The sequence below is a fragment of the Mus pahari genome, chromosome 7 (genome assembly GCF_900095145.1).
Source record: "Mus pahari chromosome 7, PAHARI_EIJ_v1.1, whole genome shotgun sequence".
In the NCBI taxonomy this organism is placed as follows: Eukaryota; Metazoa; Chordata; class Mammalia; order Rodentia; family Muridae; genus Mus; species Mus pahari.
Window position 1 is genome coordinate 53998173 of NC_034596.1, and position 16018 is coordinate 54014190.

At 37.3% G+C, this 16018-nt stretch overlaps 1 protein-coding gene and 1 pseudogene across 3 annotated transcripts in view; both read left to right on the forward strand.

Moving 5' to 3' along the window:
* Positions 1-7294, forward strand: part of LOC110324414 — an 8172-nt pseudogene extending 878 nt beyond the window's left edge. The window contains exon 2 of the transcript XR_002380687.1: positions 5765-7294. The product of XR_002380687.1 is annotated as a ribose-phosphate pyrophosphokinase 1 pseudogene (transcript). The remainder of the gene's footprint in view (positions 1-5764) is intronic.
* Mipol1 (mirror-image polydactyly 1) overlaps positions 1-16018 on the forward strand; it is a 280451-nt gene that overhangs the window by 859 nt on the left and 263574 nt on the right. The window lies entirely within an intron of this gene.

Consider the following 16018-nt stretch of genomic DNA (forward strand, 5'->3'; position numbering starts at 1 on the left):
GGCTGGCCTTGAACTCAGAAATCCGCCTGCCTCTGCCTCCTGAGTGCTGGGATTAAAGGCGTGCGCCACCACGCCAGGCTAAGAGCTGGCTTTTCTAACTGGAGGATGACACCACCCAATGAATGGCATTGGTGAAGTACTTGAAGTTGGGTAAACTACAAGCTAGCGGGATAGACTAGGTGGTGATAGAAGAAACGCCTGTTTCTAAGAGACTAGGCCTCTGGAAGTCCTTGAGCGTTTTTACGCCAGTTTAAGCCCCGATGGTGGTAGACAGCTAAAGAAGGACAGCTTTAACCTGTATCACGACTTACCTCACTTTGCAAAGTTTAGCATTGCCATCTGGAATGAACCTCACATCAAAGGACAGTTAGTTACATCAAAGGACAGTTAGTTACATAATCATTACATAGACTATCATCCTGTACCTCAATGTGCCTCAAGCTAGAGTGCCTTGAGAGGAGGGTAGTTCAAAGGAGGAATTGCCTCCATCACAGTGGGAACATTTTCTTAATTAATGATTGATATGAGAGGGCCCAGATCACTGGGTTTTTTTCAGCCCTGGGCAGGTTGGACCTCAGTTGTATAAGGAAGCAAACCAAGCATGCTATGGAGAGCAAGCCAGTAGCAAGGTTACTCCCTGGTCTCTGCTTCAGTTCCTGCTTCCAGGTTCCAGCCTTGAGCTTTCATTGTCGCCCTGGGCGATGGATGCTAACCCTCCACTATGTTTGTTTTTGGTCGTGGTATTCTTGTCAAATTGAAAGAAACCAACCCAGATCCAATCCTATGGGAATATATATATATATATATATATATATATATTATATATATGTATACCAGGCTGGCCTTGAACTCAGAAATCCACTTGCATCTGCTTCCCAAGTGCTGGGATTAAAGGCATGCGCCACCATGCCCGGCTTGGCATTTGTTAAAAGCAAATCTTTTTGTGATTTTGTTAAAGTTGAAAGTATTGTTCTTTTAGATTTTATTATATTTTAATATATATAGGAATGTGATATATTATAAATTTAAAGTATTGCATTAGATTTGTGTATATGCATTGATATTGCTTTCATTGTGTGTAATATGTGTACATTTTAGAAATAACTAGACAGTAACAGGGTTCAGTTTACTGTAGTTTATAATCTTGAATATTCTTCTTTCTTCTTGAAGCATACCAACATCTGTCTCTGTCTCTTTCTTAAGACAGTCTCTCTTTAGTCTGGCTGTTTGAGAAGTTGCTATGTAGACCAAGCTGAACTTGAACTCAGAGAAGTTATCCTGCCTCTGCCTCCCAAGTGCTGGGATTAAATGAGGGCACCACTCCAAAGGGCTTCTTTGTATTTTATCTTGAGGATTTTGCTACTGTGGAATGAACTTTGAAAAATAGAAAAAAATGATAAAAGCTTTAAAAATCTTTATTGTGAAATATAATTCATATAGAAAGAAGTATATAAAACATGGACTTTTTAAATTCATTATTCAAATGAATAACCACTAAAACTTGTTACTAATCTGTATATAGCTGTTTATAAAACATGTCTACACAAGTGATATGGATTTGTCAGTAGATGGATTGTTTTATATGTGCCTTATTAATGCTGTGCTCAAATTCTCTATTAACAATTTGTATATATAAATCTCTGTGTTTTAGTAGTAATAAGTGCTGACAATTTGCTATATGTTAAAACTCCTTTTGTAATAATGGAGTCTATTTCTCCCTGGATACACACCCACCCAGCCATCCACACATACATATACACACACATATATGCTCACATATGTATATGTACATATCTAATTTTTGAGGTCATGCTATTCATAGTATACAGCTTTATGATTAATCCATCTTTCTGTAAGCCAGACATTGAGACTCAGTTCATCTTTAGTGATAATTTTTGTTTTAAAGCCTTGTCTGATTTCTTTTTTTAAAAAAAATTGTTTTGTTGAGAAGCTGAAAAAAAAAATAGTATATATTGTCTCTGATTTACAATCTTTCACATTAAGATTTTTTTGCCTTTGGGATGTTGAGAAACTGATAGATAGTCAATAGAAATGCTATCTTGCATTTGTATTTTTAATCTTTATTTAATCTGGGGTAGATACTAATTCATGACACTGGGCAGTGGCTGCAAGCTGCAGTTCCTAGGTGGTATGAGGAGAACAAACAGCTAGTGGTCTTCGGTACATTGTGTTCAGCTCTGGTATTTGATAGCTTAGGTGTATTATATGCCATTTTGATATATGTATCTGGATTTAATCCTTCAGAAGTCAAAGAACATCTTTCTAGAATTCTGTATTCCCTGGATAATACTTTTAATGTTAACATAATAGTCAGTGGTTATAATGGACAAATATAATCTACTTGACTAAGTAACTATAAATATATTGACTGAACATTGTTGTAATCAGTGAATAATACTTTTTATTAAATTGTAGTCTGTCTGGATATAACTAATTCTTTTTTTTTTCTTTCTGTTTTAGTCTTTTTGTATTTTATGAACCAATCTGGATGATATATTTTGTTGATGTATTTCTTTCTTTCTTTTTTTTTTAATTTTTGTTTATTATTTGAAACAGAATTTCTCTGTGTATCCCTGAGTGCCCAGGAACTGGCTTTGAAGACCAGATTGGCCTTGAACCTACAGTGATCTTCTTGCCTCTGCCTNCCAAGTGCTGGGAATAAAGGTGTGTGGCACCATGCCGGACAGTTATCATGTTTCTTGAGTCTTTTCCAACCTCTACTTTTTTTTCTTTTTTGATATAGTTATGCCAGCCATGTTTTGGTTTTCTTTTGTATAATTGCATATATGCTAAGCATTTAAAAATTATGTCTGTGTAGCATGTAAGCCTTGTTGGTGTTTGCAGAGGCCAGAGGAGGGCATTGGATTCACTGGAACTGGAGTTAAGACTATTGTGAGCTCACCATATGAATGCTGGGAAGTGTACTGGTCCTCAGATAGAGCAGCCCTTTCTCTTGATTGTTGAGCCATCTCTCCAGCCCCACTATTGGATATTTTGAAATTCAGTGGATCAGCTTCATGCTTCCTACTAAATTGTTTAGTCTTGGGTGAATCATCTCACTATTGATATTTTTTATTGTCCCTTTTGTACTCTGTTGTTTTGAAAGTTGCATGTGCTTTAACATTCTTTTTCTATACTGTTTACCATAAAGATTATAACATCCTTTATCCCCTACATGGGCACTGGAATGTGCTAATATTTTAGTATTGTAAACAACACTGCAGTTTATATTCTTGTACATACACATTTTGCCTTTTGTAAGAAGTTAGTTTTCTACAAATAAAATTGTGGACTGTCTTAGAGTTTTACTGCTGTGAACAGACACCATGACCAAGGCAACTCTTTCATAAGGACAACATTTAATTGGAGCTGCCTTACAGGTTCAGAGGTTCAGTCCATTATCATCAAGGCAAGAACATGGCAGCATCTAGGCAGGCATGATGCAGGCAGAGCTGAAAGTTCTACATCTTCATCTGAGGGCTGCTAGTGAAATACTGGCTCCCAGGTAGCTAGGGCTAGTAAAAGCCCTTGCCCACAGTGACACACCTACTTTGACAAGGCCACACCTCCAAATAGTGCCACTCTAGGCCAAGCATATGCAAACTGTGACATGGACTTTAAAAGTTTTCACATTTAAAGCCCTAATACATGTTTGGGAGAATTGTATAAATATTTAATTTAAACTTTTTAAGGAAAACTCACACAAAACCTTTATTAAAACTAGTTGTACTGTAGTCTTTTCCTGGACTTGTGCTTAAAGCAAGAGAAACCTCACTGGCACCTGCTTATGAAACTTGCTAATATCAAGCAGGAAAAAGGAAGTCCTGAATATTTTCAGAGAGAACTTGGGCTGTCAATACAAAACAAGAGCTTTGACTGTGCTAGTCCAGTCTTCTTGCTAGCACTATCAGATGCTGAAATACAATGTTGCAGCCATTTGAAAGTTTTGAAGGGAAAGACTTTTCAGACTCCCCACCTATAGCAGAAAGTTGGGACTCAGTGAGATGGATACAGGCTAAAGACATTTCTAGACAGATAGCTTGTGAAAATTTAGCCTCAGAAAAAAACCAAAAACAAAAAAAAAAAACAAACCCAAGAGTACAAGACCCCATAGCAGAGGACTGCCTGGTCTGCCTCAATGAGAGAAGATATACCTAACCCTGGAGAGACTTGAGGCCCAGGGAGTGGGGAGGTCTGGTGGGGTGGGAGTGTGGGAGACAGGGGAGCAGGGTGAATTAGGAGGGGGATAACTACCAGACTGTAAAAAAAGATTAAAACCAATTAAAAGAAAAAAAAACAAAAAAATCATAATAGCATTACATTATTTTCCCCTTTTCTTTTCTCATTCTAAACCCTCCTGTACTCTCATCCCAGCTCTCTTTCAAATTAATGACCTCTTTTTCTTCTTTCTCTCTCTGTAATAAATAATACAATCTGCTCAGTCTGTGTAATGTTACTTACGTGTTTGTTTCCATTTGGTATTGGATAACCAATTGGTATATTGTTCCCTGGGGAAACTGTCTCTCTCACTCTCAGCATTCTTTAGTTGCCTGCTGTTCTTTGTGTAGTTCCCTCTCACCCTATCCACGTTAGCATGTCTACGGGTGTCATCCTTGTTCAGGTCATATTTGTGTTGGGTGAGACTTGGTAATTATAGCTTCTGATACTGTTAGGAGATACAATCTCACATTGAACTGAACTTCCTGTTCTTCTGACTTTTTTTAAAAAAGATTTATTTATTTATGATATGTGAGTACACTGTAGCTATCTTCAGACACTCCCGAAGAGGGCGTCAGATCTTGTTACAGATGGTTGTGAGCCACCATGTGGTTGCTGGGATTTGATTCAGGACCTTCAGAAGAGCAGTCAGTTCTCTTAATGGCTGAGCCATCTCTCCAGCACCTCTTCTGACTCTTACTTACAATTTTTCCTCTCCTACTTCTCCAGTGATCCCTGAACCTTAGGTGGCAGGAGTTTTGTAGATTTATCTCAACAACTCTGTATTTTGATTAGGTTTGGTTTTCTTTCTGTACTGGTCTGTCTTGGAAAGAGAAGTTTCCTTGGTAAAGGTGAGAACTGACTTATCTGTAGATATAGGGACAGATATTTAGAATGCATTTAAAGATTATACTAGTTTAATAAAGTGAAGTTTATAGAATAACTATAACAGTATACAATTCTGATTATTGTATTATTCCTAGTTCTATTACTATTTTACTGTATCTAAATTTTTTAAGTGCTCTGGATTGATTGTGCTTAAGCTCATCACAACTAAGTATGTATAGTAAACCATAATATATATTCTGTTCAGTATTGTATATGGATTCAAATATCCACTGTGGCCTTGATAAAGAGAGACTTATTAACTCTTTTTTGTTGTTGGAGGCTCATGTATTGATGATAGTCTTTTTGAGTCTATGAACTCAGTGCTATAGATTTCTCTCAGATTGAACTGTTATGTACATATCATGAATTTTAACACCATCTTACCATTTTTATTTATTTAAAAATATTTTAAGATTTAACTTCTATTTTGAATTATGAGTTTGCTAATGGATTTTCCTAGATCTTTTTGTTATTGATTTAACACCAATTTTTATGATTTTAGTTCTGACAAATGTATTCAGGTCTGTTTGGTTGATCAGAAAAAAATGTGGTGTATGTGCTGGAAAAAATTTTGTAGGTGGTGGAGTAGCAACGAGGTACTGTTGGTGTTCAGGCTCCCTGTTGACTTCCGTTCCAGTGTCGGCGGCGGAGGCAGCGGTGACGGCAGTGACCACTGAGCAGTAGTTGCCCAAGATGTCGAATATCAAAATCTTCAGCGGGAGCTCGCACCAGGACTTATCCCAGAAAATAGCTGACCGTCTGGGCTTGGAGCTAGGCAAGGTGGTGACTAAGAAATTCAGCAACCAGGAGACCTGTGTGGAAATTGGGGAAAGTGTTCGTGGAGAGGATGTCTACATTGTTCAGAGTGGGTGTGGTGAGATAAATGACAATCTAATGGAGCTTTTGATCATGATTAATGCTTGCAAGATTGCTTCAGCCAGCAGGGTTACTGCAGTCATCCCATGCTTCCCTTATGCCCGCCAAGATAAGAAGGATAAGAGCCGGGCTCCAATCTCAGCTAAGCTTGTTGCAAATATGCTCTCTGTAGCAGGTGCAGATCATATTATCACCATGGATCTACATGCATCTCAAATTCAGGGTTTCTTTGATATCCCGGTGGACAATTTATATGCAGAGCCAGCTGTCCTAAAGTGGATACGGGAGAATATATCTGAGTGGAGAAACTGTACTATTGTCTCACCCGATGCTGGTGGAGCCAAGAGAGTGACCTCCATTGCAGACCGGTTGAATGTGGATTTTGCTTTGATTCACAAGGAACGGAAGAAGGCCAATGAAGTAGACCGCATGGTACTAGTAGGAGATGTGAAGGATCGTGTGGCTATACTTGTGGATGACATGGCTGACACTTGTGGTACAATTTGTCATGCTGCTGACAAACTTCTCTCAGCTGGAGCTACCAGAGTTTATGCTATCTTGACGCATGGAATCTTTTCTGGTCCTGCCATTTCTCGCATCAACAATGCATGCTTTGAAGCAGTAGTAGTTACTAATACCATACCTCAGGAAGACAAGATGAAACACTGCTCCAAAATACAAGTGATTGACATCTCTATGATCCTTGCAGAAGCTATCAGGAGAACCCACAATGGAGAATCTGTCTCCTACCTGTTCAGCCATGTTCCTTTATAATATAACTTCTGAAGCATTTTGAAAATAATACCAAACCCACCCCTTGTTTTTCTTGGTATTGGTGAGTTCAGCAGAAAACCCAGTAACTTCAGTATAGCTTTTTACATCTCACATTAGCTATATTTGAATTTATCCTAAATTGGAGAAAGACAGATTGTTATTAACTGCCAGGATGCCCTACCTACCTGCATTGTTGGATCCTGGCTTTCTTGTTTATTTTATTAGCCTTGCAGCTTTAAGTTGCGCTCAGCTTTTGAGAGATGTATAGACTATTAAGAGAATATTCCACAAGGTCCTTAGGACATGATTGACAAAGCTTATACTCCATTGCATGTGAATGCTTTGGGTTGTTTTTGTTTTTTTTTCATTCAGAATAACTAGCAACAAAGCTAGCCCATAAGTAATACGTATTCAGAGGTCTACAGTAAGAACCCTGAGCATCCTTAAACATAGTTCAGCAGTTGAGCATCCTGTAAGGCAGGGGCAGGTAACTCAATGCAGTAATTAATTTTTGGAAGGAAAAAACCTAATCCATTACTATCTTTTTAACTGTATAGCTTAGATTCTCTATACCTATTCCTTTCCAGTTGGCTTTATTTACCTTTAGCTATCTTGATCCTTTTCTGGCCAAATATCCTGGACTCAGTGATCATTGTAATACAATCTTCTGTAAGACAGAGTTGCTTCTTGCTATGTAACTGCTAGCATTCACATTAGGTAATCTTCCTTAGCCTCCTACCACTGAGGTGGTGGGTTTTAGGTGGTATAGTGCCTTTTGATTAAGTATTTAGCTTTCATCTTCCTTAGATCTGTTTGTCTTCTCAATTGAGCATATTTCTGCTAAACAATTTGATCTTACCATCTTGTGTAGAAGAAACTTAATAAAATGTCATGTGTGCAAGAAAAAAAAAAGATTCTGTAAAGTTTGTTTGCTTGTTTTGTCACTGTTAGAATAATATCCAAGAAAAACAAAGATTTATTTTGACTTCATTGTTTTGGGCTCTGTTCCTGGATGGAGATAAAACCTTGTAGGGGAGAGCATGATAGTTGGAGCACAGCTGCTAAGTTGGGGACAGCATGAACCCTTCAAAGGCCGATGACCTGAGTGACCCATTCCTCAATTCAAGCCCTTCCTCTAAGAGTCCTCAAGATTGATTCACCTTTAGAACCGGTTATGTTGCAACTAAGCCTTCAGGGGGACATTTTAAAGCCATTTAAAGGGGCAGTAAAGTTCCTAGCAGTTTTTATTTAGAAGCCATTGCAGTAGGTGGGAAAAGCAAATGTAGAGTCAGGCTCTATTTCAAATCAAGGACAAGGAAAGTTTGAGTTTGAAGTAGGATCAGAGTCACTGGATGAAAATATCCATGTAGAGGGAATGTGTGGTTAAATCTGCTGACAGTCATGAAGGCCAACCAGGGTTTATGAGATTTTCAAAATGTAAGAGCCTCAAAACTCTGTAAGCAAGATTCTTATTAAAGCTGACAAACAAAGGGCTGAAGGTTGAAGCCTAATAGAGTAGATGATTCTAAGATTAAGTTTGGTTTTTATCATTCATAGTATTAGCTTTTCTATAACTTGATTCATCTGGGTCTTACTCTCCTGTTTACTAAGAGATGTGGTGAAGCATCCAGCTACAGTTATGCCCTTGTTTGTCCTCTAAGTTAGTTGTACATTTACAAATATTCATGATTTAATCATCCCTTTGTGTCTGCATGTGTGTTCATTCACACACCTGTGTGTTAGGTGTCCTCCTTTATTGCTCTCTATCTATTCTTTGGTAGCAGGGTTCTTCCCTGATTCTAGGCCCCCTGTTGGTTCCGGTAGGTGCAGGTCAACAAAAGTAAACTGGCTTGTCTCCATCCAAGAGACAAGAAGGCTTGGGTTACAGGCATGCACCAGGATGCTCCACTTTATGTGGATGCTGGAATCCAAACTCTGGATTCACGATTGTTTGGCCTACTGCCTTTCCAGCCTCTTTCACCAGAAGTGTTTGATGTTTATACAGCCTTTAATATCAGGATCGTTTATGCCTGGGGAGGAGTGGGTTTAATGCTTTTATATACTTTTTTAGATTTAGTTTTTTTTTTTTTCATTTTACTTTATCTTGTTTACAAGATAAAGTACTCTGTCAATTATTTTTTCCTACTCTGTTAATTATTTTGAATCATGTCATTTAAAAATGGTAATTTGTGGACTGTTCATCTTTGTGTGGTTTGTTATTGCTTAGGTGTGAGTTGGCGAAGCACAAGCATCTAAATGCTCATCACATAACTGAAAACAATTTTGCACTTAGTTTCTTAGGTAGAATTTGGATTGTAATTTCTTACAGATGTCCAATCAAAGTGTTAGAATGGTGTTTTTCATTGTCTCAAACCTAAAATAAATTTCTTTTTATTTTTTCTGATAAATTTTAAAGTAGCATATCTTGAAGCTGGTTGGTATTTTAATACTTTTATTATCTTCAGAATTTAATGTAAATTTAAGCCACTTTCATAATTTGTGTCAAAAAACTTATTGCCAGCATGGGAGCTACAGATACTGTGTGTTATAGCTTACAACATTCCAAAGCAGAACATTTTATTCACTGACATGAGCTGGCACAGTGGTTAGGATTATTGTAATTCATTTGGGTAAATGAACTGAAGCTTTGGAGTTAATGTACAAAAATATTCTGTCAGTTTTTACAATTCTGTAATGATAAAAACTGGGTTTAGAATTTCAGCATCTTGATTTCTATTGTCCTTATTCCATTCTGATTAATTTGATCTTTTCAATTAAAGTCCATATATTATCTTTAATAGTCTATGTTTTGTTTGCTAATCATTTAGAATTACAATCTTATTTAAAACTATGCTATCATGCTAATTACTAATTACTTGGTTTGGCAAGCTCATAGTGTACCTGTAAATATATCTTAAACAACGGAGAAATTTTTCTCATTGAAGGCTTGAATATATTTTTTTTCAAATGTTTTACAATTAAAAAATAATTTTGGAAAATCAAGAGAATATATCATGTAACTATTAATGACAAGAAATTTTAGGCTACTCTTTAACATATCACATTTACTATTAATGTTATTTTTAAAACTTGCCAAAAGGTTTTATACTAATGCTTAGAATAGAAGCTAAGCTATTGCCATCCAGTGGACTATTAAACACTAAAGTGAATGTTCAGAAAGTGATAGAATATTCTGATGAAAATGAATGTAAGATAAAAATGTAAAGAGACAGTAAATCCTAAAATAATTTTTTGGTAGTGAATGCAATAGGAGATTCCCTCTTTGGTTTCCTTTAGTGTATTCAAGACTACTTTGTAGGTGAAATGGTAATGTAGATTGTGCCTGAAATTTATGTTTCTGTTAGTTTTCCTTTCATCAGGGACATTTACAGAGTCACAAAGTCAGTATCATTTAGCTTTTAGTCATCTGGGTTTTGATTGTCTTACATTTAGTGATTGTAGTGAAGATAAAGACAGTATATTTATTTTAAAGAATATATTTTTTTAGCCTTTTAAACTCTCTTAAACAACTTTCTGAAGATAATATAAGTAGTTTAGTAAAGTGTATTCTGTTAAGTTTGCAAAAAAGCCACCAATTTCTTTTTTTCTTTTCCTTTTTTTCTTTTTTTTTCAAGGTGTTCCACGTGGGAGAGGTTTATTATACGGGAATGGGGGGGAGTGGGTAGAAGGGTAGAGAAGAGGAGAGAGAGAGAAAGAAGGGGGAGAGAAGAAGGCGAAGAGAAGAGGGCAAAGAGAGCTTTTAGATCTCTTTTAACACCTTTGTTCCCAACATCTCCTTGGGCTTTTCTCCTTTGTTGTTACTGCTTTCTGTTGGATTTGGATTCCATTTTAAGTATCTGCACATTGTTGAAGGAAATTATGTCTAAGCATATTGAGAGTTCTTATATAAAGTCTGCAGCTTTTCAGACCTCGTGTATTTGGCGGACTCTTCTGGTTCATCGATGTGACTTTGTTGCTGTGCTTCTGGGGTCTGCTTCTGTTTGAGTGGATGCCATATACACTTAGGTATTAAAATCCTGGTGGTGTCTTCTGGTCTTTTTCTATTTTTGTAGAAAAAGGGTTCTGTTTGTAGATCTGGCCCTTTTGTCTTAATCAAGTTAAATTTATTCAGCTTAATTTGCTGGCCTGAACAACTGTTTGACAATGAAAACATAATGTCATTGCCATTAGCAAAGTTCATACTCAAGAAGAGAACAGAACAGAATAATTTTTTTAAAGCAACAAAACAAAACAAAAATATTTGAAGCAATTCGCATTTAAAGTTTTATAATTTCCTTTTCACAATTTACCCCTATTCATAGTTATCGTTGGCCATCATAGCCTGATGGTAATACATCTTTTCTTACAAAAGAAAAAGTTGCCAATACTTCCTGTCTTGGAGATTTTACTGATTTATGAAGTCTAGAATTTTATTTTTGATTCCTTAAAACAGGAAAAGGAAGTGATTTGATAAAAACAATAGGCTTAAAAAATGACAACACCAGTATGTAAGTACTCATTTTATGATTATATAAGAATCATTTTAAAATATGTTCTAAGAAGCAATTTGTGATAGTAATTTTGCTTAACTAACTTGCTGGATTATTTAATATTTATTACATGAGTGTGAAAACTATACAGAAGAAAAGTATGTTACTGTTACCAATGTTAATTTAAGTTTTTATGCTGGTAACTGATTTTATTATGCTTTTATTGAGATACATGTATGTAGCTTCGTATCCTGATGAAAAGAATTGAGTTTACATGACCCCTGTGCAAGTTCAAGCCAGAAGAAGTCCCGTATGGAGAGGAGAGGAGGACACGAAGTCCTACCAACACAGGTGCGACACTGCTTACTGGCAGTTAACAGCTGAGAGAAGGGAAGTCAAGTCCTTTGAGAGTGTTGCCCCATGTGTATTGACCACTTCCAGTTGAAGGCCACACGTTCAGGAATATATAGGCAGCACAAATTAGACTTGATGAATTAAAGGAGTAGAGAGAAAGGCACTAAGTTGAGTGGATATGGAAGGAGGAGATGGGTCTGGGAAGAGGTGAATATGGTCAAAGACATTGTACAAAATTCTAAACTAAAAAAAAAAATTAATTTGCCTTGAATTTTAGTTCCATTAATGGTTAACATTTTGGCATTGTTTTAAAGTGTTTGCAACATAATCATGCTATCCTGTAATCTTATTTATATATTGAATATGGAAAAGTGGAAGACAAATATAGAGAGGTGAATGGGTGGTTCCCAGAAGTGACCAGGAGGGTGGGAGGAGATAAGGATCAAAGGATTCAAACTTTGAGGTAGGAATAAGATCACGAGAGCTAACCCATAACCTAGTGTCTATACTCAGTAGCAGTATATTTTCTAGATTAAAAATGGGACGTAAGTTACACATCTGTTATATCTATTCACTTGTTTGCCAATGACTACAAGTTTATGACTTGTTAAAGAATGTGTTTTTAAAGTCTTCATGTCCCTTTAAAGAAAACTTACTTAATCTTTAAATCTGCTATAATGAAGACATCTCATTCTAGTTAAAATGTGTGTAAGAAAGTAAACAGCAAGCTACTGATAGAAATATGACATCTAGCTATTGCGAGTTTCTGCCTGCAGTAAAACTCACTTTAATCTGGTCTAGGTTCATCCTGAGAGGTGGGCTGGGCTGAAATGGAATGTGCGAGAGAAATTTGGAAGCCAGGACAAAATATTCTGATCGTGGCTCAAAATTTACTGAAGGAACTCAGTTTATATAGCGTGGGAAAAAACCCCAGCCCCCAGCCCCAGTGTTTGAAGGCACAGGTGAATGTCCGTGGGCGGGTCCAAAGGATGTTGTCTTTTGGGACATCGAGGCACAGGTGGATGGTGAATGTCTGTAGGTGGGTCCAAAGGATGTTGTCTTCTGGGACATCAAACGGTCTTCTCAGCAGGCGGTGGAGACACGTGGACAGCAGAGCAGCTCTGGCGGGTCTTGAAGTTTTCCACCGGTGGATCTGGGCTTTGAAAGACAGTGATTAGTATAGACAGTAAGGTGAGCTTGGCAGATAACTGCACGTGGTCCAGTGGTGACAGAGAGCTGGGAGGCCCCAACAAGCTATTACTGTGGAAATTGGTATGGAAGTTCATAAAAAATAGAATTACTGTATGACTCCCTGGAATCTAAGTCAGCATACCACAGGTTTATTTAGGGCTAGGCTGTGATGGACTCAGCCTAGATGGCAACAAATATGTATATGTATATATATATAGATAGATAGATAGATAGAGAGAGAGAGAGAGAGAGAGAGAGAGAGAGAGAGAGAGAGAGAGAGAGAGAGAATATATATTGGATATGTATAAGGAGAATGTGGTTTATATACACATTGGAGTTTTATGCAGCTAAATCATGTGAAGGAAAGTGGATGGAACTGTAGTGAACTAAGCCAGAGTTAAACAAGTAGTTCACATTTTCTAGTACATATGAAACTTATGTATGCATACATGCAAAGATATACTTAGATATGTGTATGTATGTATGATATATTTGTGTGACATTATTCCTGTAGAAATGTAAACATGTAGGCAACTGACCATAGACGAAGCCAGTGAGTTTTATTGGGGTAAAGCCTTAGTTAGGGTTTCATTGCTGTAAAGAGGCACCATGAACAAGGCAACTCTTAAAAAGAAAAAAGAAAATATTTAACTGGGACTGGCTTACAATTTCAGAGGTTCAGAACAATATCATGGTGGGAAGCATGTCAGCATGTAGGCAGATAATGAGCTGGGGAATATGAGCGATCGTTTTTGTTTTTATTTTTTCTTTTTTGTTTTGAGTTTGCTATCTTGATCCACAGGCAGCAGAAAGGGGACTATCTTCTGCAGGCTTCCAAGAGGAAGCTCTCTTTCACACTGGTCAGGAGTCTGAGCATCAACCTCAAGGCTCACTCTCCCATTGACACACTTCCTCCAACAAGGTCACACCTCTTAATGTCACTGTCACTGGGCCAAGCATTTCAACATAGGAGTCAACGGTGTGGTGTGTGTGGCAAACCTATTCAAACCATCACAGTTACTTACAAGAATATGGGTGAGGAGTTATGTACAAGAGCAGAAATGACAGTTTCATCTTAAAGCCAACCCATGCATGATGACAGCTCACAAAGGCTAGAAACCTCAGGTAAACTGCACAGTTTGCAGGCAGCTCTCCATGTTGGAAAGTGTCCTTCAGGTAGTTCCCCAGGTTGATGAGTGTCCTTCAGGTAAGTTCAGTTGGCTGAATCCCTTCCAGACAGCTCTGCTGGTCTGCTGTTTTCAGGAAGCTCAGCTTGTCTGAGAGTTGACTCTTACCATCTTTTACTATGCTTGGAGAAGGAGGCGCCTAGTGAGTCTGGTCAATCTCAGGAGCCTCCTGAACCTAACAGTTGTTATTCTGATCCCCTGGAAGCAGATTTAAGGTGGTTCTGAGCCACTGTCTAACCATATAGGTGCTAAGAATCAAACTCAGATCCTCAAGTGCTCTTAATTCCTGAGCTATCACTCCAGCCCAATGATTTAATCTTGGAGGAAACTGCTACCCACAGATATGAAAATAGAAGGGTCTGGAAGAAACAGATTACTTATTTCACTATTTGAAAAGAAAATTCTTAAAAAAGATTTTTATTTAATTGCTGTTGTTTTTGGTGATGGTGGTGGTGGTAGTGTGTGTGTAGTTGTGTGTGTATACATGTCAGTGTAGTACCTGTGGAGGCCAGCACTGTTGGATCACTCAGGGAGCTGGAATTACAGGTGGTGTGTGTTACCCAGTGTGGGTGCTGGGAACTGAACTAAGGTCCTCTGCAAGAGAAGTGTATCTAACTGCCAAGCTGTCTCTTCCATCTCAAAATAATTAGAAGAAAAAAAAGTTTCTTTGTTCTACATTTTATTTTTGAATTAGCAGTTCTTGAAAATGATATTTATACATTTGAGAATTTTTAAACAACTGAAATATGCATCGTTTATTGAATTTTTAAAAATTTGTGTAATATATGAGTGTTCTGCTGCATGTACGCCTGCAGGCCAGAAGAAGGCACTAGATCGCCTCATAGATGGTTGTGACCTACCATGTGGTTGCGGGATTTGAACTCAGGACCTCTGGAAGAGCATCCAGTGCTCCTAACCCCTGAGCTCATTTCTTGAATTTTAATTGTGTAAAACTGACATCTATTGGTAGCTATTATTTCATGTTTTAAAAACTCTACTTAATGAAGGATGACATATGAAACATTTTTGGTTTGTCCAAACCCCAGGATTAGAGGCTGTTGCCCTTGATGCCTGTTACCTGATCTCCCTGACCATGAGACCTTCATAGTTTGCACACAACTGACATTTTGTAATTTATGACCATTATGTATGTTATGAACGCTTTCTCTTCCTTACGTTTTCTTTATTATTTCCTGAATGGAGACTTGTTTTGTTGTAAGGATACTTATAAATGTTGAAAAAAATGTAAATAGCTAAGGTTTTAATTCTATTATTGAGGGTATGGTATTCAGTGTTTCACCATTTGTGGATATGGTGTCTATTTTAAAGACATGTAATGTAATATTATTACATTATTGTTCTTCTAGACCCATAGTTATTCTAGATAACATATTGAATTTTATCCAATGCTATACTTGTTGCACAGAGTTCTTCCATCTTTTGGTTTTCTTTTTCAGTGTCAGTGTAATGAACACATCTCTTTTTAAATATCAAGTTGAATGTAGGAAGAATACAGCTTGGCCACATTACATAATTATTTTCCTGTCTTTCTTGTTTGTCTTTACCATTATTTTTGTGAATGATTTTTGCGTTAGTGTTGGTTTGAGATTCTCTTCTAATTCAAGTTTCATGTACTATTATAGTCACTATCAACTTCTGTTGTTCTTATAAAGATTTTGCTGTTGGTGTCATACCTAGAAAATTTAGGTAAGGGGCTGCAGAGATGTCTCAGCAGTTAAGAGCATGTACTTTTGCTGAAAACCTGAGTTCAGTTTCCAGCATGTACATCAGGTGGCTTACAGCTGCCAGCAACTCCAGTTCCAGAGAATCTGATGCCCTCTTCTGACCTCTACAAGCACTGTACTCGTGCACACAAATTACATACACACATGCGTAAATGCACACGCAATTTAAAATTAAAATCTTTCTTTTTAAAAGATTTATTTATTTATTTATTTTTGGTTTTTCGAGACAGGGTTTCTCTGTATAGCCCTGGCTGTCCTGGAACTCACTCTGTAG